We start from the raw sequence: 25,597 nt of genomic DNA on the forward strand, positions 1-25,597 counted from the left end.
TTTGGTTAAGTACTATAGTCAGTTATTTTCAGCCTCATGAAATCCTAACTGATGCAAATATAAAAGATTAAAATATGAAATTTTTAGGCTTCAAGAAAAACTTAACATATCTTAAAGATATTGGCAATCAAATGTACCAGATCATAAATATATTTTGCCAAGCTTTGGTCTCTTCAGATTTTGTCAGTGTTTACTTGAATCTCTCCCTTCCTCCTTTCCTTTCAAAACAAATTTTGTTGAATAGCTTCTCTACAGTCTATGGGCTGGAAATGTCACAGTGGGCAGAACAGGCATGATTTCTGCCCTCAGATAATCACACAAATCTGTAATTATAAAACAATCTAGATACAATGAAAGGAGATACAGAGAACAGTGAGAACATATGAATGTGAGACTACATCTGGTCTGGGGAGGCTTCTCTGAGCAGCTGAGGTCTGAGCTGAGACTAGAAGGCTTTTCAAGGGTTTATTAGGCGAAGGTGGTAGATGGAGTGAGAAAAAGAAACAGCAAGTGGAAAGGCCCCAGGGCTGCAGAGAGCAAGGCACCTTTTGAGGAACTGAAAGTAGTACCCTGTGACTGAAATATTGAGAAAAAGGAAGAGAATAGCACAAAATTAGGCTGGAGAGGTAAATGGGCTAGATAATGCAGGGCCCTGTTGTCACTTAAATTACAGACTTGGTCTTTACTCTAAGAACAGTGGAAAGTCATTGGACATCCTAAGCCTTTAAATATGACCTGTCCAGATTCAACTTTAAAAACTCAAATGCTGTTCTATCTGTTTGACTTAGAATAAATTGGTGATATGAGGCTGTAGTTAATGTGGGGAGTTTGGTTAGGATACCAGATGGAAGATGGTGAGTAAGGTAAAAGATAGCTTGGATTTAGGGGATAGCAGTGAAGATGAAGGAAAGCTGTGGGATTTAAATACCTTTGAGAAGTAAAGTCAATGAGACCTGGTGATGGGTTTGACACAGAAATTGACAGGTGGAAGATTGCAAGGAAGACTCCTAGATTCTGACTTGCAGAATTTGATGGTTGGTTGGGTGTAGGTGGCATTTGCTGAGAAAGGAAACCTAAAGGAGGCTTGAGTTGGGAGGGGTACATTGTGATGAGTTTTCCCCCAACATGTTGCATGTGAGGGATCTTGAGATAACCATATGGGTACGTCACATAGGCAAGTGTGAGGAAAGGTCTGGGCTGGAGGCATCAGCATGTAAATGGTGGATGAAGTTATAGATCATAAGATCATTGAAGAAGAGAGGACAGAGGGAGAGGAGAAGGGGGCTCAGGACCAATGTGATATAAAGATAAATAACCTTGTTCTCATCCTCAGGAAGCTTATAACGTGATAGAGGTGATGAGCTACGTACATGTATAATTATAGACAGGAAAGGATTTGTATCCTACCAATGGCATAAATGAAGTATTCAGAGGAGGAAAGGAAACACTGTATACCTGAAGGGATCAGAGACTGTTTCACGGAGGATTTAAGAACAGCACCCCATTCCAGTACTCTTGCCTGGAAAATCCCATGGGCGGAGGAGCCTGGTAGGCTGCAGTCCATGGGGTCGTGAAGAGTTGGACACGACTGAGTGACTTCACTTTCACTTTTCATTTTCATGCACTGGAGAAGGAAATGGCAACCCACTCCAGTGTTCTTGCCTGGAGAATCCCAGGTATGGGTGAGCCTGGTGGGCTGCCGTTTACAGGGTCGCACAGAGTCAGAAATGACTGAAGTGACTTAGCAGCAGGATAGAGTGAGGTACATGACGGAAGGGATGGGCTTTCTTCTGGGTGGAGAGGGTGACTGGCCGAAAGTTTGGAGGCTGAAAAGCAATGCACAAAGAGGGAGCTCCAAGGGGTTCCGTTTTTCTAGAGAGGGGGTGTAAGTAGGGGAGCCATGAAAAGGTGAGTTGGAGCCAGATTGAGGAAGGTAGTAAATGCCAATCTGATTTACTGTAGGAGCGCAGACCTGGCTAAGGTTTGTGTGCATGTTGAAGAGATGATTATGTGTTGTTGTTGTTGTTGTTTTTTGATAAACAATTTTAAAAAATATTTATTTATTTGGCTGCATCGGGTCTTAGTTGTGGCACACAGAATCTTCGTTAAGACACGTGGGATCTTTCACTTTGGCACATGGGCTCTCTAGTTGTTGCCTGCAGGCTTTGTGGCCCTGCAGCAGGTCTTATTCCTGGACCAGGGATGGAAACCTCATCCCTTGTGTAGCAAGGCAGATTCTTAACCACTGGACCCCGGGGAAGACCCGAGGCTGAGGGGTTGAAACAATAATCATGCCTCTGGCTTTCCATGCAGGGTGCACTGGAGAAATCAGGTACCGGAAAAGGGGACACCGGCCAGGAGGCTGAGGTGGAGAGTGTTTGAACTTATGACTGAACCTACTCAGCTCATTAGCTTTAAAGGAGATTTATTGAAAAAAATATGAAAACCTCCTGGAAGGTAATCGAGAAGTCCAGTTGCTTTCCAGGAGATGGGTGGTTGTCAGGCTCTCTCTGTGCCTCTCTCTTCCTGGAGTTCTTTGCTTCTCTCAGATCTCTTGGAGTTTTTTCAGACAAGCTTTCTCTGTGAGGGTCTTGGCTTCTGCACCACGGTTTGCGTGGGGTTTTGGTTGCCGTGAGACTCTCTCTGACCTGAATCCACACTATATGTTATAGCTCCAGACCCCTCCAGTTTTTACTACAGTATCTATGATGACCATGGCATTGAAGACGTTCTATACCTTTGGGTGACAAAATAGACTCCAAATTGATATCCCAGTCACCATCAATACGATAATATAACAAATCTTCCCATGTTGCATATGGTGGGAAATCATAGCACCTGTGTGGATTTGCTGGGCATGATGTGCCTCCTACTGTTTCTACATTTGTGTGATAACGGGTTATCAGAATAATGTCATTTGCAGCAACATGGATGGACCTAGAGGTTGTCATATTGAATTAAGTCAGAGAAGAATAAATATCGTATGACATCCCTTATATGTGAAATCTAAAAAGACAAGAAAGCTTATTTACAAAACAGACTCACAGACTTAGAGAACGAACTTATGGTTGCCGGATGTGGGGAAAGGGTGGAGGGAAGGTATAGTTAAGCAGTTTGGCATGGACATGTACACACTGCTATATTTAAAATGGATGACCAGTGAAGACCTACTGTATAGCACAGGGAACTGCTTGATGTTATGCGGAATCCTGGATGGGAGGGGAATTTGGGGGAGAATGGATACATGTATATGTATGGCTGAGTCCCTTTGCTGTTCACCTGAAGCTATCACAACTTTGTTAATTGGCTATATTCCGATTAGTTTAGTTTTAAAAAAAGAAAGAAAAAATAGTTTGTCATCTGCTCCCAGAATGAGAACAGGGATCATTTTGTCTTGTCTACACTGTATATTTCTGTACAGCAAATCAGAAGGGGCTTGCCAAGTGGCTCAGTGGTAAAGAATCCATCTGCCAATGCAGGTGGTGCAAGTTCGATCCCTGGGTTAGGAAGATCCCCTGGAGGAGGAAATGGCAACCCACTCCAGTATTCTTGCCTGGAGAATTCCATGGACAGGGGAGTCTGGTGGGCTACACTTCATGGGGTCTCCAAGAGTCAGACATGACTGAGCAACTGAGGATGCATGCAAGTCACCCTAAAATTTGATGACTTAGAACAATAATAGTTATTATTTCATAGTTTCTACGGATCGGGAACTACAGGGTAGACTTACTGGGTGGCTATGAAGGTCTGTGAAGACTATGGGGTCTCTCATGAAGTTGCAATCCTGATGTTGCTAAATCATCTGAGGCTTGATTGACGCCGGAGGATCCACTTCCAAGATGGCTCCCTCACATGGCTTTTGGCTGGAGGCCCAAGTTCCTCACCATGTGGAACTTTCCATAGAGCTGCTTGAGTGTCCTCGTGAAACGGCAGCTGGTTTTCCCCCGAGTGAGTGACCCAAGTGAGAGCAAGGAGGAAGCCACTGCTTTTTATGACCTGGTCTCGGAAGTCATACGGTCACTGTTACCACATTCTGTTTCTTAGAAGTGAGTCACCAAGTCTGGTTCATACTCAAGGGAAGGAGAGTTAAGCTCTATCATTTGAAGTGAGGATTGGAAAAAAAAATTTTAGACACATTTTAAAATCACTGCAACCACTGTACCATCAGCACCAGTACAGTGCCTGACACCTAACAGGTGATTAATAAAGATTTGTAAAAGGAATGATTATTTTCTACTTTAAACTTGGAGTCACTAGCACGGACACGCCGGCACTAAGGCAGGCAGTCACACTGAGGAATGGCCGCTTGAAGCCTCAGTTTCACTGTATTCTGCTAGGTTATCCCATCAGCAAAGGGCCATTTTGAGAAGTTGTCTGGCCATTCACACAACGTGTGGACTGCTGGGGTTCTTCCAGAATTGGTACAAAACTGGAAGAAGAGATATGTGGTCTCGGAGGTACCTAACAGGTAAGTTTTGCTAGTGAACTAATAATAAGGACTTCTATTTTATTATTATTTGAGGATCAGCTACTTTATATTTATTTAAAGACTTGGGATCTCTGATGTATTTAAGATTAAGTAGATTCAGGTCAGAGTGGGTGCTATGGGAGCCTGAACCCCATACAAACCATGTGGAAGGAAAGCAGAATGAGGTTCTTTAATACAGGTTTTTAAATCCTTGAAAATTTCCAAGAGAAAAGGAGTGAGTGGGAGGTGTGGCAACAATGTATGTGTGCTGCTCTGTTCTTTTTATTTTTAAAATGTATTTATTTTTTAATTGTAGGATAATTGCTTACAGAATTTTGTTGTTTTTTTGTCAAACGTCAACATGAGTCAGCCATAGGTATACACATATCCCCTCCCTTTTGAACCTCCCTCCCATCTCCCTCTCTATCCCACCCTTCTAGGTTGACACAGAGCCCCTGTTTTGAGTTTCCTGAGACATACAGCAAATTCCCCTTGGCTATCTATTTTACATATGGTAATGTAAGTTTCCATGTTACTCTCTCCATACATCTCACCCTCTCCTCCCCTCTCCCCATGTCCATAAGTGTTCTCTATGTCTGCTTTTATTCCTAGTTTTTTAAAGGAATCTCCATACCATCTTCCATAGTGGCTGTATCAATTTAAATTCCCACCAATAGTGCAAGAGCATTCCCTTTTCTCCACACCCTCTTCAGGATTTATTGTTTGTAGACTTTTTGATGATGGCCATTCTGACCGGTGTGAGGTGATATTAGTTCTTTTTTCAAAAGCCTGACTTTCCACTGGGAGGAGTGCAGCCAGTGCTGCACCCCTGGCATCCACTCTAGTTTCAAGTTGGGGCTGCGATATATTTCAGCAGCCCCAAGCCAATGACAGAGCATGGTGGGGGCAGACCTAGCTCTTTCTGTGGGATTGAGAAATGTGGAATTTCTCCAGTGAGTAGTCTTTGTGCTCCAAAACTCCACATGGAGTGGGCTGAGACTCTGTTAGACCTGTGTTGTGATCTGAGGCTCTCCCTGTCCTGTTCTGCATCTTCCTCCTTTAACTCTCATAGGCACCTCCCTCTCCCCAGTAAACTCATGCACTTCTAACTCAATCTCAGCATCCTGGAGGATCTGACCATTCCAAGATGGTGTAGAGGGCATGTGGTTGTGGTAATTATGGAGCTTGCATAAATAAAGGACAGCAGAGTGCAGTGGTTAAGTGCTTTGGCAGCAAATAGGTCTGGGTTTGAGCCTGGCTGTGCTGTCTAGTAGCTTAGTGATTTAGGGCAAATATCTTAAACTCTTAGTTTCTTGGTTTCCCCATTGGGCAGATGGAGATGTTAACATACTTCTATCTCTGAGATTTGTTGGGAGGATTAAATAGGTTCATTCTTACAGAGTGCTCAGCATCATGCATAATGGAGTCAGGCAAAGTTCTTAGTCATAAGCAACAGAAGCTGACTCAGGTTGATTGAAATAGGAAAAAAATTGATCACAAAAGACAGCTGGCAGCTCCCAGAATTCCCAGAGAGGCTGGGAAAGGAGCTCAGAAAAGCAGAAACAAGGGTAGCAGCCAGGGCTGTAGTTAAAATCATGCTACAAAATCAGGCAGATGAGGACACTGCTGCTGCTTCTCTTGCTCACTGGATGCCAAGGCATGTCCCACTGCCTCTGACAATACCATTCCCAGTCGTGGACCTCAGACCCTGCCCCTGGCCTGCTGCCACTGTTATCTAGACATGTGATGTGGTTATCCCTAACCGCGCCAGCCCAGGCAGCAGGATGGCTTCTCTGCAGTCCTCAAGATCTTTTCTCCTTTCCCCCTCTCCTCCCCTCATCCCATTTTACTTCTCCTTCTCTCTCATTCCCCCTCCTTCTTTTCCTCTTCCTCTTCTTCCTTCCTCTCTGTCTCTCTCCTCTTTATCTGCTACTCCATCATCTCTCTCTCTCCACCCACCTTCCTGTTCCTCCTCTCCTGTCCTCCCTTCCCCTCTCTCCCTTCCTCTCTTCCCACCTGTCCCTCCTCCTTCTCCTCCTCCTGTCTCTCTCATCTCCTCACCTCTATCTCTGTTTCTCCTTCTATCTATTCCCTCTCTGCTGGCTCACTGTCCTTGTCAAATAGCTGTACCAAATCTTTTTAATTTGTATTGAATGAAATGACTTCAGGCAAGTCCTTTTGTAACAGTTTTTCAAATGCCATTTATCCTGGTTTATCATGTTGTGTGTGTTTGTAAGTATGAATGTACTCTTTCTACTCATTGACAAAGGAATAGAAGTAGAAAATAATAATGTTACTTACTAGTAAAAATGAAATGATTAGAAGTGTCTATAAAATTTGTCAGGCCTGACTGGGTACAATTTTTTTTTTTTAATTTGCAGTGGTTTATGTACATGTTGCCAATAAAAAGATTTTGCGACTGGATTACACATGATGTTACTTGAACAGTGAAGGACAAAATCACAATTGCAGAAGACATTTTTATTATCTGTTTCTACAGAGATCACCCCTAAACCCTGTAGTGATCTAAGACAGTGAAGTACAAGTGCTGAACTTTTGTTGGTTAATGTAAAGATATAACTTTTCTGAATTGTACTTTACTTTCTTCATAGGACTGTAAAGATGCTCTAATCAACTTTCTATCTTGCACGATGTAGTAAATGGTTCAAATATGTGTGTCAAAATATGTTGAGTTTGGATTAAAATGTTGATCACATTTCACATTCAAAAATAAACTCATTTTAATTAGGAAATTACCCATTGGTAACATGACAAGGGATGAATTAATCAGCAGAAGTCAACTGTAGAATTGACATAAAGTTTGTGTGTTAGCTAAAAAAAAAAAAAATGTGACCCAATGATCTCTCTTTAACTTCCTTTCTATCCTCTTCTTTCCTTCCCCAAACTTTGGGAAAATCTGTATTTCTTCCTCACTTCTTATTCACTCCACTACAGTCCGGCTTCCATCTCTTTTACTCCACTGGAATGGTTCTTTCCAAGGTTGCCAATGACCTCCATGTTGTCTTGCTGGGCATCATCTTTTCTGTCCCCCTGCTTGACTTGGGAACATTCAATTTTGTTGACCAAGATCTCCATTTGAAATTCTTTCCTGTTCTTGGCTTGGTAAGGCCGTCCTTTCCTGGTTTTCCTCCTTTTTTGGACCTCACTGTCTTAGTATCCTTTGTAGGCTTTTCATTCCGTTCACCTCTGTGTTTACTCTCTAGGGCTGTCAAAACAAAGTATTGCGAACTAGATGGCTTAAGCAACAGAAAATCATTGTCTCAGTTTTCCAGCAGCTTGAAGTCAGAGATCAATACATTGACAAATTTGGTTCTTTGGCTTGTGAAAACATCACCCTGATCTCTGCCTTTGCTGTCTTGTGGCATTCTCCCTGTGTGCATGGCTCTGTATCCAGATTTCTCCTTTTTATAAGGACACCAGTCATATTGGATTAGCTTTTTTCTCTCCAGTGATCTCATCTTAACTAATTACATTTATAATGATCCTAGTTCCAAATAAGGTCATACTCTGAGGTACTGGGGGTTAAGACTTCAATAGATGAGTTGGGCGGGGGGAGACACAGTTCAATTCATAACACCTTCTAAGTATTGTTATCCCTTGGTCTCATCCTTAGCTCTCTCTGAGAAGCTCCATCCAAACCCACGGCTTTAATTACTACAGTGAGGATACCCAACAGTGATTCTCTAGAATAATCCTCTCCCACTAATTATGGAAGGACAGATCCAATTACCCAGTGGACATGTTTGGGGATTTATGGCACCTCACTCCAGTACTCTTGCCTGGAAAATCCCGTGGACAGAGGAGCCTGGTAGGCTGCAGTCCATGGGGTTGCTAAGAGTCGGACACGACTGAGTGACTTCACTTTCGCTTTTCACTTTCACGCATTGGAGAAGGAAATGGCAACCCACTCCTGTACTCTTGCCTGGAGAATCCCAGGGACGGGGGAGCCTGGTGGGCTGCCGTCTATGGGGTCGCACAGAGTCAGACACGACTGAAGCGACTTAGCAGCAGCACCATACATTTATAATATCCCCAACTAAATTTATCTTTTCCTCAAAGCTGCTCCTTCTGAGTTTCCTGTCTCAGAGGTGGGCTCCATCATCCACCTGATTCCTCTGGCCTACCCTGGAAATTATCCTGGAGGCTTGCTCTAGCTTACAGACGTTCAGTCTCCAAGTCCTGCCAATTCTGCTTCTTTCCTAGCTCCCTGCATGGCTAATTTTCTTGTTTTTTTTTCCCTTGCTATCATTTCCTTGGTTTAGTTTGCGTCTCTTCTAACTTCAATTATTATGATTAATGATGACAGTAATAAGCATTTATTACATGTATGTGCCAGTCTCTTTCATAAGACGCCTTCCTAGTCTTATACCTCTCCCGTCCATCCTGATTCCAGGAAGACTGCTATAAACGCACATGGAGCAGGTATAAATGCTTAGTCCCTCAAATCCAGATGATCAAGAAAAAGAACTTTTTTCCTATAAATCAATTTAATGAATTATTTTAAAATTTTAAAATTTCATACTGTCTGATGGCAGAACATATAATCTCAGATAATTCTGAGTAAATAAGTAATTCTTGCATTGTGCTGTTGCATTTACTCTTTCTTAATATTATAATTTTTACTGCTACTATACAACAACTACTACTACTTTTGAGACTGCCATCATTTTTTTTTGGCAGCACAGTATTCCAAAATATGAATGTACTAAAGCTTTGATTCAGTTCCCTGTTTATGAACCTTTAGATCATTTGCCGTCTTTTGCTATTATGAAATCTTTGTGATACATATTTGCATAAATGTGTCAATATAAGTGCAGGGTAAAATTTTTGAGATGGAAATACTGGATTGAAGGTTATACACATTTAAATTTTGATAGCTGTTGCTAGGTTGCCCTCCAGAGACCTTGTGCCGATTTATACTTCCACAGATAGCATATGAAAATGCCGATTTCCTCTCCTCAGCACCAATATTGAGTATTACAAAGCTTTAAAATATTTGCTGTGCTTTTCATAATATATTTCTTTAATTATGATTCGCTTTTCATTGTAACATAATATTTTTCATTAATCATATTAGTTTATTTTTAACATTTTACCCCTACTTGATTTAACATGAATATAGTTTCTTTTCTTTGGCCGTGCTGTGCAGCATGTGGGATCTTAGTTCCCTGACTAGGGATCATACCCCTGCCCACTTCAGTGGAGGCATGGGTTCTTAACCATTGCGGTGGCACCGCACCGCACAGTCCCTTACAGGAAGATATTTTCATTTAAATAAATATGCATCTCTCCAGATGAACTTTTAGGCACTTAGCTTCTAGTTAACACACCCATAAGACCACACTAGATAGAGTCTTTCTTGGGATAAGAATGAAACGTTGATGACTAAGAATTCTTAGGTGGATTCTAAGCCTCAGAATAAACAATAAGCCAAGAGTCTAAGCCAGCAGCAACTCAGAGAAATATAATGTAAACTAAAAACACATGTTCTATACATAATTTTAGATTTTTCTAATAGACACACTAAAAGGTAAAAAGAAACAGGGGAGATTAATTCAGTATTCTTTTCACCTAATATATGCAAAATAGTATCATTTCAATAAGTCATCAGTATAAAATTGTTGTATAAGTAATCAGTAAAAATTTTTTTGTTCTAAGTTTTTGATTTATGTTTATTTATTATTACTTTGGCTGCACTGGGTCTTCACGGCTGCCTGGGCTTTCTCCAGCTGTGGGGAGCAGGGGCTACTCTTCTTGTGGTGTGGAGGCTTCTCATTGTGGCGGCTTCTCTTGCTGCGGAACACGGGCTCTAGGCCGGCAGGCTCTAGAAGTGTGGCTCAGTAACTGGGGCCTGTGAGCTTTTAGTTGCTCGATGATATTTAGGATCTTCCTGGACCAGGGATTGAACCCATGTCCCGTACATTGGCAAACTGACTCAACCACTGCACTACCATGGAAGTTTCTGTCCTGAGTCTTCTAAATCTGTCAATTGTATACATACAGCACATCTTAAGACTACATGTGTGTGTGTTCAGTTGTGCCCAACTGTTTGCAACCCCAGGACGGTAGTCAGCCAGGCTCCTCTGTCCATGGGATTTTCCAGGCAAGAATAGTGGAGTGTGTTGCTGTTTCCACTGAACCCTCATCTCTTTTGTCTCCTGTGTTGGCAGATGGGTTCTTTACCAGCTGAGCCACCAGGGAAGCCCATCTCAAGACTAGCCATGCTTTAAGTGTTCAGTAGCCATATATGGCTAGTGATTACTGTATTGGACAGTATAGATAAGTGTTGTAAAGACACTTCCAATGTTCAGCATCTACAAGTGACACTCGAATAGCTTAAAATTGCATATGACCAACTTGCCTAATTTTGGGGGGCCAAGTTCAATGCCTTTTAGAGAGGAGGTACTTAAAGTTTATTTTTCTAATTGAGTTATTTTTTCAATTGAACATTCACACTTGTTTTATGTAGATATGGTTGAAATACCTCATTGTAGCAATGAATCATTTTATTAGTCATGAAACAAAAAAAACAATTCATACGTTTTACTTTGTTTCTCAGAAATGAGAGATGTTTTAAGAATGTGTTTTCATAATATTTGCCAAAAATTTTCATTACACAATAGGTTTTTTTTTCTGTCTTCCTTTTGGACAATTGTTGAGTTGATGAAGCTTTTAAGATAGGTAAGAACAGATGTGTTGACTCAGTTTGGAAAGGCAAAAATAGTTTTACTTGAAGAGAAGCCCTCAGGGAAATGACAGCCTCCCAGGGGTGTTTGAATCCAGTTTTAGGAAATACTTAGTCTTTAGTGAACATTATAATTGGGTTAAGAGCCAACAGAGTTTGGGCAAACTGATAGTCTTCCAAATATCACAGTGCAGTAATAGGAACAATCTCCCTAACTTGACATTTCTTAAGAGGATTTATATTTTAATTATTTGCTTAAAATTTGCTCCTGATGGTCCTTTAGGCCAAGAGTCCCCAGCCTCCGGGATCTAACGCCTGATGACCTGGGGTGGTGCTGATGTAATAATACTAGAAATAAAGTGCATGAGAAATGCAATGTGCGTGAATGGTCACAAAACAGCCCCCACTGCCCTGTCCACGCTTAGACCACGGGAAAAATTGTCTTCTACGAAACTGGTCCCTGGTGCCGAAAAGGCTGGGGACTGCTGCTTTAGGCAAATGTTAATCTCATTTACTTTTCTAACTTTAATGCTCCAAAACACCAACTTAGGGAAGGAAAGAGAAGTGTTCTGTGAAGTTATGTAAGTACTTTATAATATGATGTGAGAAAAAAGTTCTTTTTATTAAAATGTTACCAATGCCCAGTTCAGACTGGGAGGCATTAAAAGTGGAATTAGAGAATACCAGTTGGAGAAGCCCAATAAACCACTGAATTCAATCCTATCCACTTGTCTCACAAGTTAGAAAACAAACTTAGAGAGGCAGAGATACTTCCTTAAGGTCACATGACTATGACTTTCTGATGTCTGGACCAGCAATTGTTCTTCGTATGAATTATGGTCAACACTTACCAAGCATTTGCTGTGTGCTAGGATCTGAACTAGATCTGGTAGACAGAGTGCCTGAAGAACTATGGATGAAGGTTCCTAACTTTGTACAGAAGTTGGCGACCAAAACCATCTCAAAGAAAAAGAAATGCAAGAAGGCAAACTGGTTGTCTAAGGAGGTCTTACAAACAGCTGAGAAGCAAAAGGCAAAGGAGAAAGGGAAAAATATACCCAACCGAATGCAGAGTTCCAGACAAGGAGAGATAAGAAAGCCTTCTTAAGTGAACAATGCAAAGAAATAGAGGAAAACAATAGAATGGCAAAGACTAGAGATCTCTTCAAGAAAATTGGAGATACCAAGGGAACACGCAAAGATGGGCACAATAAAGGACAGAAAGGACCTAAAAAAGGCAAGGACCTAAAAAAGCGGAAGAGATTAAGAAGAGGTGGCAAGAACACACAGAAGAATTACACAAAAAGTCTTACTGACCTGGATAACCACAATGGTGTGATCACTCACCAGAGCCAGACATCCTGGAGTGTGAAGTCAAGTGGGCCTTAGGAAGCATTACTATGAACAAAGCTAGTGGAGGTGATGGAATTCTAGCTGAGCTATTTCACATCCTAAAAGATGATGCTGTTAAAGTGCTGCCCTCAATATGTCAGCAAATTTGGAAAACTCAGCAGTGGCCACAGGACAGGAAAAGTTCAGTTTTCATTCCATTCCAAAAGAAGGGCAATGCCCAAGAATGTTGAAACAATTGTGATTATTTCACACACTAGCAAGGTGATGCTCCAAATCCTTCAAGTTAGGCTTCAGCAATATGTGAATTGAGAACTTCCAGTTGTACAAGCTGGATTTAGAAAAGACAGAGGGACCAGAGATCAAATTGCCAACATCCACTGGATCATAGTAAAAGCGAGGGAATTTCGAAAGAAAACATCTACTTCTGCTTCATTGACTATGCTAAAGACTTTGACTCTGTGGATTACAACAAACTGTGCAAAATTCTTTTTAAAAAAATATTCTTAAAGAAATGGGAATACCAGACCATCTCACCTGTCTCCTGAGAAACCTGTATGCAGGATAAGAAGCAACAATTAGAATCAGACATGGAACAAATACTGGTTCAAAATTGGGAAAGAAGTACGTCAAGGCTGTATATTGTCACCCTGTTTATTTAACCTATATGTAGAGTACATCATGCAAAATGACAAGCTGGATGACTCACAAGCTGGAATCAAGATTGCCAAGAGAAATATCAATAACCTCAGATATGCAGAAGATACCACTCTAATGGCAGAAAGTGAAAAGAAACTAAAGAGCCTCTTAATGAGGGTGAAAGAGGAGAGTGAAAAAGCTGTCTTAAAACTCAGCATTCAGAAAACTAAGATCAGGGCATCCAGTCCCATCACTTCATGGCAAATAGATGAGGAAACAATGGCAACAATGGCAGATTTTACCTTCTTGGGCTCCAAAATCACTGCAAATGGTGACTGCAGCCATGAAATTAAAAGATCCTTTCTCCTTGGAAGAAAAGCTATGAAAAACCTAGACAGCATGTTAAAAATCAGAGACATCACTTTGCTGACAAATGTCTGTATAATCAAACTATGGTTTTTCCAGTAGTCACGTATGGATATGAGAGTTGGGTCATAAAGATGACTGAAGGCCAAAGAATGGATGCTTTTGAACTGTGGTTGGAGAAGACACTTTTTTTTTTTTTTTTTTTTGAAAAGACTCTTGAAAGTCCCTTGGACAGCAGGGATATAAAACCAATCAATCCGAAAGGAAATCAATCCTGAATATTCATTGGAAGGACTGATGCTGAAGCTGAAGCTCTAATACTTTGTCCACCTGATGCAAAAAGCCGGCTCATTAGAAAAGACTCCGATGCTGGGAAAGAGTGAGGGCAGGAGGAGAAGGGAACGACAGAGGATGAGATGTTTGGATGGCATCACCAACTCAATGAACATGCATTTAAGCAAACTCCAGGAAATAGTGAAGGACAGGGAAGCCTGGTGTGCTGCAGTCCATGGGGTTGCAAAGTGTCAGACACAGCTTAAGCGACTGAACAACAGCAGCAGGTTCTGGCCTAAATGCTTTTCATAAATGTCAACAGTTCATAAAATCCTTACAGTGTAAAATATTACACATTTAAAAGAAAAAACCCATCATTCTCCTCTAATGATATTTTTTCCTGAAACTTCATTTGCTTTCTTAAACAGAAGTTGCTGCCGCACAAAACATTCTCCACATCCAGAGTCAAAGTCTGCCTGAGACTCCTAGTAAACTCCAGTGGGCTCTGTTTTGACAGCTAGTCACAACTCAAGCCCAGTATGTTTCTATTAAGAATGCAGAGAGGTTTGGAAAGCAGAGCTTTGTAAAAGTTTATTTTTTAATTTTATTGGAGTATAGTTGATTTACAATGTTGTGTTAATTTCAGGTGTACAGCAAAGTGATTGTTATACATATGTTCATTCTTCTTAAGATTCTTTTCTCATATAGGTCATCACAGAATATTGTTTCCTTCCTTAATTGTTTACTGATGATTTCATTCCTCTCTTCCTTCCTCTTTTCCTCCTCTCCCTTCCTTCATTGCCTCTCATCTCTCCCTGCCCCCTGCCCCTTCCTTCCTTCTACCCTATTATAGAAAGGGAGGTGTTAAGGACATTTTCTGTCAAGAGTCCAAACTCTTTTTGATTTATCTTGAATGTGTAGAATATTGAAAATACATGGGCCTCAGGGGTCATCAGAAGGGCAGTAGAGGCCCAAAGAGGTAAAGGATTTTATCTGAGATCAACTAAGTGAAATTCTACCAAGGTCAGAAAGCTACTTCATGATGTGTGCTCAGTTGTGTCTGACTCTTTGCGACCCCGTGGACTGTAGCCTGCCAGACTTCTCTGTCCATGGAATTTTCCAGGCAAGAATACTGGAGCGTGTTGCCTTTTCCTCCTCTAGGGGATCCTCCTGGCCCAGGGATCGAACCAGTGTCTTCTGTGCCTCCTGCATTAATAAGTGGATTCTTTACCACTGAGCCATCTGGGAAACCCAAGATACTACGTAGCAGGAGTCCAATCAACCCCAACCTGGAAAGGTGTCAGAAGAGCAAAGACAATGTCTGCTTGTCTGGGGGGTGTGTTGGGGGGAACATCCTTTTCTTAATTACTTAATTCAGTCTCAAATCAGCAAATTCTTCCCCTTCCCCTGAAGGAGACCAGGATCCTTCACCAGGAGCCTCATAATGAAAAGAAAATCTCTAACCATATCCAGCACTTCAAAAACCCTGGTGGTGAGGGTCATGTAGCCAAGGGCTTAGAGATAGACACAAGGAGTTAGGGTTTGGAAATACACATGAGAGGAGGAAACAGTACTTTTATTAATCTGTGCCTTAAAACTCTTTAAGTCACTTGATTCTGTGTAGAAGAGGACCAACACATTAAGAAGACTTCAACTTCCCTGGTGGTACAGTGGATAAGCATCCACCTGCCAATGCAGGGGACATGATCCCTGGTCCAGGAAGGTCCCACATGCTGTGGAGCAACTAAGCCTGTGTGGTACAACTCTGAAAGCCCATGTGCCTAGAGCCTGTGCTCCACAACAAGAGAAGCCACCACCATGAGAAGCCCACACACCAAAACTAGCCCCTGCTCGTCACAACTAGAAAAAGCCCGTGAGCAGCAATAAAGACCCAGTGCAACCAAAAATAAAATAATCACTTTTTTAAAAAAGAGAAGACTTCAAGAAGGAAAACTTGAAAGTGGTTTTACATTTTGGAAGCTGAGGATTCCAGATCCAACAACCGCGGTAACAGGCTGGTGAGGTTCTCAAGAGTCCTTGAGTGTTCCCATCCCAAGGACTTCAACATAGGAATTTCTCCAAAGTCAGTTTTTAGGCTTTAGCTTCTTCCATTGTGAAATAAGAGATCTGATCCACATGACTGCCAAGGTCCTATCTATATGTAAGAACTCTGTGACTCCACAGTCATATTAAAATCATAAAAAAAAGCAAAAGGTGATTCAATAACTTGTTAATTTTTTTTATCATCTTGATATTTTTTTCATCCCAGTTTGTGGCTTGGTGAACAGCATGAACCTGTGGGAATAGCTTTGATACCCCAAATTACTTGTAAGAATTTTATCTTGATTTTTCTTCCTAAAGGATGTTACTGCTACATTCTCTTTGAGATCCTCGCCAACAAAACAGGACAGAAGCAGACAACTATTAGAGCCCAGAAGTGTCGCTGCATGTTCCCCAACGTGTTCAGAATAAAGCCAATTTTTTTTCACATACCCTACAACACTCCACCTGATCTGGGTCCTCTTTACTTTCCTGGGTTGCATCACGGCTTCTCTCTCCCCATTTGATTTACTCTGGACGTACAGGCCGTCCCCTAGTTCCCCAGAGACACCAGCCTGTGTCCCAGCTCAGGAAGGCTGTTTTCTTCCAGCCCTTGTATAGGTTGTTTTCTCTACCGGAGCTCTCTTCATTCACTCTTGGTCTGCTTCGATGATTCAAGACTAGATATCCCATCACCAGGGCGGTCTTTGCCGACCTCATCATCTGAATTGAAATCAATGTGCCCTATTTTTCTTCCGAGCACTCAGTATACTTTGTGACTTGTCTATACTTGTGTGTTTTCTTCAATATCTGCTTCCCTAACTAGACTGGAAAGTCCTTGAAGGCAGGGGCTATCTGTTTATGTTGTTCACTGTTGTATTCCCTAGCACCTGGTAGGCACTCAATAAATATTTGCAAAATTAGTGAATGAAAGAATGCACTCACAGAAAATTCCCAGCACCGTCAGCTCTTTCTGGTTGTTTGTATATGACACACTATGAGAACACTTAGCAAAACTGTCACTTTGACCCTGTTTTGGCATTGTGGAACTAGTTATTGGTCCTTCTAAGTTGGCAACTGTCCCAGTGTATGTTTATTCAAGCTGAATCGGCCTCTTTAATGACTCAGTGGGAACACCATCCAGCCAGTTAATGCAACCTCAATTTTCTCAATCTGAGTTCTTGCTAAACTGCAGGGAAATTCTCCTGGCCAAGAAAAGACCTGAGATTTCAAGTTTGAACTAAAGTATCCTTAAGAGAGAAAATCAAATGAATTTTTAGTGATTGATTTTTGCCTATGAATAATAGTCAGAGTTAAGTCATGTGTGAAATTACTACACAGTCACCTGACTGCAATCAGTTTTGCTTAGATGTTGCTGGGACCATATGAAAAAGGGGTTATTTGTTAAGAACGGACGAGTTCCTTTAAAATTCTGTAGCAATCATGCCTCTCTCTTTTTTTTCTTCTAGTCCATGGAAAGTGTTATCTCAGGCAGCTTTGTGCAGGAAGTTGGGTTTATCACTTCCTCACAGTTGCAGTTTGTCTAGGACTTAACTACATGCTATCAGATTACATCAAAATGTAGGCCTTTGTGTGTTTAACTCATCAAAGGAGTGGACCCTCAGGACTTGATATCACTTCACTGCATATGCAGCCATGTAGCAAAACAAAGCCTATCTAACAGGACAGAACTATTTCTGTTGTGTGGCAGCTCCCCTAGCTCAAGCTTGCAGAAATGGTTGAGTTTCAGGTGTCTGCACGGTTTCACTTCTTGTTTTTATATTTATCTCTTTTTAGAATTGCAGTCATTTGCCTGGTTGTATGCAAGGAAGGAAAACCCAAAATATTACCTACCAGGGAGGACAAGATAGCTCCCATTCAGCTGGAGGCAGCACTAACCTTACTATCTCGATTTTCACTTGACTTCTAAAATCGTGACCATCAGAGTCTGGGCTTTGGTGTGCGCCATGTGGGGAGTTTGAATCCTGTCTCCTCCACTTCCTGGTTGTGCATCCTGTGGCAGGTTATTTTACTTCTCTGAGCCTTGGTTTTCCCATTTGAAAAATGCAGATAATAATAGCCTTTTGGTATGGAATAAATGACCTGATTTAAATAATATGTGAAAAGTACTTGTGGGATGTGTCCCCATAGGAAGGGTGTGCATATTTTAAAGCTGGAGGGGTATGCCATGCCCTGCTGAATGGCCAGGGCTGGCAAAGCTGTCCTGGGCTGGCTGAAGTTTCTCAGGCTGCACTTCCACCTCTGGGGCCTTGTTGCTATTTTCTTCTCCGTGGAGTTCCCTCTTCTCTGCGGTGGGCTGGCTGCCAGATGCTGCCTCTATTGGCAGCCACAGGAAGCCAATGCAACTGTGAAGTAATACTTCTCCCCCAGGGTTGGCTCCGCCCTGTTGACCAAGGTTTTTGAGATCTGCTCAGCCAACTCCTTTTAATGCCTTGCCTAAAAAGGTCTTCTCACCTGGCTCTGCTGGGCTGAGAAATGGCTGACTACCCCAAAGGCTTCAGACAAACAGCTTTCGGGGGATGGAAATGATGAAGTGAACTTCTTTTCCCCAGCTCAATGCTTCAGAAGTTTGGGGGTACCATTTTGTAGTCACTCTCCAATTTGATGCTTGTTTATCAAAATCAGATGTCAAAGGAAGAGACAGGCCTTGATACTATAAAATCTCTCCAAGTCAGTGGAATATAATGAGGCACTGTTGAAGTTATTTGCATCAAGGCAGTAAGCAAATTTTCACAGGTCTATGACTAGAAAGAAATTAAGTTACACCTAAAACTTCCCTGGGGCTCAGATGGTAAAGCATCTGCCTACAATGCGGGAGACCTGGGTTTGATCCCTGGGTCAGGAAGATCCCTTGGAGAAGGAAATGGCACCCCACTCCAGTACTCTTACCTGGAAAATCCCATGGACAGAGGAGCCTGGTAGGCTACAGTCCATGGGGCCGCAAAGAGTCAGACACGACTGAGCGACTTCACTTACTTTTCTTTTCTTTACACCTAAAAAATGCTATACTTGAAGAAAGTGAGTGTTTTTCTTTTAACAAATCTGAAACCATTTTAAATATGAAATTGAATCAAGCCTAATGCTTTATTGCTGCTTTACATTCTGGTTATTCCCAGATGTCTCCCTATCTTCATAGCTTCCTCCCTTTTAGCTCCTGAGTTGGCAAAATATGCCGTGAGCCACATTTTGCCTCAGTTGTTTAGAGGATCACTTCAGGGTTGCCAGGGCGGCTGGCTTTGAGAAGGTGTCAAAGGTTCCCATCCAGTGGATTTTGCCTCCATGTCTGGGCCCTTGGAGTGAGCTCTTGGGCTGTTTCTTTAGCTTTTGTCCCTGGATGCTGTCTCTCAGAACTCCTCTTAGAAGCCATAGGGCCAGTTCCACTTCATCTTCAAGCCCCCTACAGGAGACAATTCAAGCTGGATTCAGCATCTTGGGCTCCCCTTTATCCAGGAGGAGAGTTGGGATGTTTGGCTACAACCCTCTTAGGATAGTTGTGAATGCCAAATGGACACCAGCCCCTTCTGTAGATTGATAAGATTAAAAATAAAAAATTTTCTAATTGCAAAAGCAGTAAATGCGTGCACACACACACACCCTATAAACACAGAAATGTATGAAGTTTAAAACTAAAGGCCCTTGTATCAACCTCTTAGTAATATTTCTTTATTATATACTATTCCAGATTTATTTTAGTGCATATCTAAAGTATTGTACTTAAAAAAAAAAAAGAGAATGGAATGCCTACCTATTCTTCAGAAATTCACATGTTTTCTTTGACAGTGTATCTTGGATGTGAAGTCATTCAGTCGTGTCCGACTCTTTGCAACCCCATGGACTGTAGCCCACCAGGCTCCTCCCTCCATGGAATTTTCCAGGCAAGAGTACTGGAGTGGATTGCCATTTCCTTCTCCAGGGGATCTTCCTGACCCAGAGATCGAACTCGGGTCTCCTGCATCGCAGGCAGACGCTTTACCCTCTGATCCACCAGGGAATCCCAACAGGCTTTTCCATTTCCCTTTTCCATTTCTTCCTTTGGTTTCCTATGAAGCCGTTGCATTTATTTCCTCCATACTCACCAGCCAGATTGTCCACTGTCTCTTCCCTGATTTTTGCCAAGTGACTGTTCACCAGCAAGTGGTCTGGTGTCCTTTCCAAATGAGGGTCTGACACTTGTTTTGCTCCCACTTCCCAAAGCTTTAAATTTCCTTTATCAAGCAACTTCTTATGCTGGGAAGACCACAGTCGGTCTCTACTGCTTCCTCACAGTCTCAGCTTCTTCAAATTACTTGATAGTGCCTTTGATTAATAACTTGCACACTTGCTTTGTTTAAATATTTTATGCTCCAAATTTCATTTATTCTTTTAACTGATTCTTATGATTTTTTCTTTATCTCTCCTTTATCTGTTTGGAGCTTACCTCTTTTTTTTTTTTCTGATTACCTCCTTTCTTTGATAAAATAAAAGGACAAAATAATATCCAGCCAGTAATATCCAGCATAATATCTTTAGACTTCCTTCATGGAAATATAGGTAGAAGATTCTTTAAATTCAGAAGAACTTTATTTTTAGCAGATTATGATGAAACAATATAGTTTGTTATAGTTGGACAAAATATCAGGATGGAAACTGGCCCAAGAAAGATTCGCTCTCAAGCGCAGGGATAATCCTTGATTTTTATTAATTGTTTCCTTTTCACTTTTCTTTCTGGTCTGCTTTTGCATTTCCTTGCCTGCAGCACTAGGTCATTTTCCTTGAGTCCTTTTTCTTTTTGTAAAACAGCAAGAGTAAGTGGAAGGAAAACAGACTTTGGAGTATAAATAGACCTGAGTTTCAACACCACACTGCCCGTTACTAGTTGTGGGTCTGGGTGACTTATTTGTCCTTTCTGAGCTTCATTTTTTTCTTCTGAGGATTGCCTTTGAAAACATAAACATATTCATAAGGCATCTAGTCCATGAAACATACTTAACACATGTAAAGGTAAAGGCATTACCTTTACACTCTGGCTTTCTCCCTCCTTCACTCCTCTTGTAATCTCTTGCTAGTCATGATTAGACCTGGATGATCTCTACATTTACAGTCTTTGAAAGTAATGGCTTGCCTCTTCTTTCCTCTTAATATTAGGTCAACAATGTGATGTATCTGCCAAAAAATAGCTTGTGCAGTCTTATTCTGAATTATAAGAGAATGCGTGTAAGTTAGATGTGTCCAGAGTCATCATGTTAGAGCCTAAGTGGGTTTTAGAGACCAGCTGCTTCAACTCTTTTTTTTTTTTAATTTGTTTATTTTTTATTGAAGGATAATTGCTTTACAGACTTATGTTGTTTTCTGTCAAACCTCAACATGAATCAGTCATAAGTATACATATATCCCCTCCCTTTTAAACCTCCCTCCCATCTCCCTCCCCATCCCACCCCTCTAGGTTGATACAGAGCCCCTGTTTGAGTTTCCTGAGCCATACAGCAAATTCCCATTGGCTATCTATTTTACATATGGTAAGTTTCCATGTTACTCTTTCCATATATCTCACCCTCTCCTCCCCTCTCCCCATGTCCATAAGTCTACTCTCTATGTCTGTTTCTCCAGGGCTGCCCTGTAAATAAATTCTTCAGTACCATTTTTCTAGATTCTGTATATATGCGTTAGAATACGATATTTATCTTTCTCTTTCTGACTTAATTCACTCTGTATAATTGGTTCTAGGTTCATCCACCTCATTAGGACTGCTTCCATTGTGTACATGTACGACAGCTTCTTTATCCATTCATCTGTCGATGGACATCTAGGTTGCTCTTGTGCTTTAGCCATTGTAAACAGTGCTGCAGTGAACAACGGGATACATGTCTTTTTCAGTTTGGGTTTCCTCAGGGTATGTGTCTGGGAGTGGGATTTCTGGGTCATATGGTGGTTTTATTCCTAGTTTTTTAAGGAACTAGGAATAAACTCTTCCTATTTAACAGATAACTAAGTGATATAGCGGCTTCCCAGTTGGCTCAGTATTAAGTAAAGAATCCACCTACCAATGCAGCAGACTCGGATTCCATCCCTGGGTTGGAAAGATCCCATGGAGAAGAAAATGGCAACCTACTCTAGTATTCTTGCCTGGAGAGTCCTGTGGACAGAGGGGCTTGCTGGGCTACAGTCCATGGGGTGGCAAAGAGTTGGACAAAACTTAGGGATCTAGCATGCAGCATGAATGCATAAGTGATATAGCATAGATAAGCTATTTACTTAAAGCCCATAATAGAGAATACATGAATACTGAGATTTCCTCACTTCAGAAAATGAATTAAAAAAAAAAGCTGAGGCAAAATTCACATAACATAACCATTTAAAAGTTTACATATCAGTAGCAGTTAGTACCACAACTTTTATCTAGTTCCAAAACATTTCCATCACCCCATATTCATTAAGCAACCACTTCCCATCTTCCCTCACCCTAGCCTCTGGAAACCACTAATCTGCTTTCTGCCTCTGTGGATTTGTCTATTCTGGATATTTCATATAAATGAAATAGTACACCACATGACTTTTGGTGTCTGACTTCTTTCACTTAGCATAATATTTTCGGAACTGAAAAAGTTCATGCTCATTGTTCAGAAATTCAAACCTATAGGAAAGTATAGTGAAGAAAATAAAAAATATTCTGTAATTCCACCATCATTGGTGAAACTGCTAACAATAGGCTGACAGTTGCTGTTCCTGTTGTCTCCTGCATAAATAGGTTTGCACTGTTCACACCTTTTACTTGAATTTGGTTTTCCACTTTATGCTGTATATGAAACAGCTTCCTGTGTTGACATATAGAGAGCTTTTTGTTTTATTTTATGGATTGTATGGTGTTTCATTATATGGTTTTAGCCCATGTTTTTTAACAAAGCCTGCTGATGAACATTCTCCCTTGTACTCTTTCCCACTCAACTCTTTGATAAGTAAAACAGTTTATATCCTAAGCTGCTGAATGTATATTACTTTGAAATCCCAATATTGGAGAAAAATAAATAGGAAAGGCTTTTGTTTCCCTGGGATCCCTGCTTGGATACACTGGAAAATGGGTGCATCAGTAAGAGTTTGATAAACTTTGAGGTTGCTTCTAATTTTAGATTCTTTGATTCTTGGTATTAATACCCAAATCATGGTAACTGTACAGACACAGAAACTAAGTCTAGAACTAGGAGTTAGGAGGCCTGGGATTAGCCCTCCTTTTACCAAGGACTAGCTCTGGGACTCTGAAAGTTACTTACCTTTTCAGACTAAGTTTCCTCATCTGTGAAACAAGTTGAATGAACTAGTCAGTCACTGCTGCTGCTGCTGCTAAGTTGCTTCCGTCGTGTCCGACTCTGTGCAACCCCATAGACGGCAGCCCACCAGGCTCCACCGTCCCTGGGATTCTCCAGGCAAGAACACTGGAGTGGGTTTCCATTTCCTTCTCCAATGCATGAAAGTGAAAAGGGAAAGTGAAGTCACTCAGTTGCAACCCCATGGACTGCAGCCCACCAGGCTCCTCCGTCCATGGGATTTTCCAGGCAAGAGTACTGGAGTGGGGTGCCATTGCCTTCTCCAAGTTAGTCACTAGTTAGTTCTATTTAGTCACTAGAACCAGTTAACGAATTAATGTGGTGGATTCTAGTTGAGGTCACTGCCCAGTTTACAATGGTTCCCATTCTGCAAGAACAGCTCTGCTTCATGAAGGTGGGCCTCTAGCAACCTTGTGTTGTGTCATGAGACCCTCCTCTCTCAGTCATGGCTATTAGTGGAAGCCATTTATCATAAGTCAATCCAATCAAAATTCTTCTTTAGGTTTTTTGAATCTGAACCACAGAAATGTGGGCAGTTCCTCTCTTGTGGTGAGGGAATGTGAGAAGTGAAACTTGGTAGCCATTGGTAACCATATATTGTTAGTGTATCAAGGTTCTAATGTGGCGAATGAAGGGGTGGGACTCTTGTGCTGTGAGTTAGTGTGGGCGTAATCACATAAAAAAGGAGCTACCTTTAAATGCAGTGTGGTTTCCTGGATTATATCCTAGAACAGAAAGAGGACAGTGGAAAAACTGGTAATCCAAGTAAATAGCGGTTAATAGTATTGTACCGATGTTAATATTTTAGATTTAACAAAGATGTCCTGGCTATGTAAGATGTTAACATTAAGGGAAGCTGGGGAACTCTCTAAACTCTGTAACTATTTTTGCAATATCAAGTGACATCGTGTGTTTCCTGATATCATGTGATGAGAAGGGCACAGCATCACTTCTGTGTTGTTCTTTTAGAAAGTACATACAGTCATCCCTTGGTATCTGCTTGAGATTGGTTCTGGAAATCTCCCATAGTTATAAAAATCCTTGGATGCTTAAGCCCCTTATATAAAATGATGTGATATTTGCATGGTACCTACACACATCCTCCTCTATTCTATAAATCATCTCTAGATTACTTATAATATGTAATACAATTTAAACAATTGCTGGTGTATGGCAAAGTTGCTGTTCAGAACTTTCTGGAATTTTTTTCAAATATTTTTGATCCATAATTGGTTGAATCCATGGTTACAGAACCTGAGGGTAAAGAGGGCTGATGGTACCTACATTTAGCCAGGGGGAAGAATCACTGAAAGACAGTCTATGAGTAACTAGAAAGTGCCTTTCAAAAATATCAAGGTCATGAAAGAAAAAGAAAGATTAAGGAACTCTCCTAGACTGGGGAAACTTGGAAGACGTGAAAACAAAATATAATGTATGATCCTGGAGTCCATCCTGGATCTAGAAAAGATCATTAGTGAGGTATTGGAAACCTTTGTATAAGATCTGTAGATTTGCTAATATTGTATTAATATTAATTTGGTTTGGTTTTGATCATTGTTCTGTGATCATAAACAATATTAACATTTGGGGAAGCTATGAGAGCACTCTTGTAGAGAGGAATTCTTTGTATTATTTTTGCAATGTTTTTAAAGTCTAAAATTATTTCAAAATTTAAAAGCTTACTAAAAGATGACAACATCAAAATGGTGTAGGCTCCAAATACCCATCCCTCCACAGAAGCAAAAACATTTAGAAACTAAAAGCCAACCTTTTCAGAACTCTGGAAAATAGTAAAAAAAATTTTCAGAGCAACCAAGTAAATGCTGAATCAAGAGAAAGTTAACTTAAAAGTGGTAGAAAACTTTTGTGGCATTTTTACTTGCCCTTGCCCCACTCCCTCCTTCATAGGGTGGCAGTCTTGAAGATAGCAACCTGAGTTTCCAGTGGGAGACTTGGCCCTGGTTCTGAAGAAGGCAGAGCAGACCTTACTCAAATCATTATGTTTATGTGTTCTAACTTGTCTGGAGGCTACCTGGAGGACCAACACAAGGTACGTCTATTTCACCTAACTCAGAACATACTTGGGGCAGAAAGGTGGTGGATATTGCTTATAACAATGTAAGGTGAAGAAAAACCCCTCAGCTACCTAAGACAAAAGACTGTGATTGGGGCATACAGTAGACTGCCTAAAGCCTGGGAGAAAAAGCTGAGGAGAGACTTATTGTGGGAAGTTAGGATATTCAAAGAAGCCCATGCTGCTGCTAAGTCGCCTCAGTCGTGTCCGACTCCACGACCCCATAGACGGCAGCCCACCTGGGATTCTCCAGGCAAGAACACTGGAGTGGGCTGCCATTTCCTTCTCCAATGCATGAAAGTGAAAAGTCAAAGTGAAGTCGCTCAGTTGTGTCTGACTCTTCGCGACCCCATGGACTGCAG

General features: G+C 41.3%; 1 long non-coding RNA gene across 1 annotated transcript in view; it reads left to right on the forward strand.

Annotated features, from left to right (window-relative positions):
• LOC112581555 overlaps positions 1-25,597 on the forward strand; it is a 28,978-nt gene that overhangs the window by 2,613 nt on the left and 768 nt on the right. The window contains exons 3-4 of the long non-coding RNA XR_006547969.2: positions 4,338-4,468; positions 25,070-25,211. This is a non-coding gene — a long non-coding RNA (uncharacterized LOC112581555). The remainder of the gene's footprint in view (positions 1-4,337; positions 4,469-25,069; positions 25,212-25,597) is intronic.

The sequence above is a fragment of the Bubalus bubalis genome, chromosome 23 (genome assembly GCF_019923935.1).
Source record: "Bubalus bubalis isolate 160015118507 breed Murrah chromosome 23, NDDB_SH_1, whole genome shotgun sequence".
Classification (NCBI taxonomy): Eukaryota; Metazoa; Chordata; class Mammalia; order Artiodactyla; family Bovidae; genus Bubalus; species Bubalus bubalis.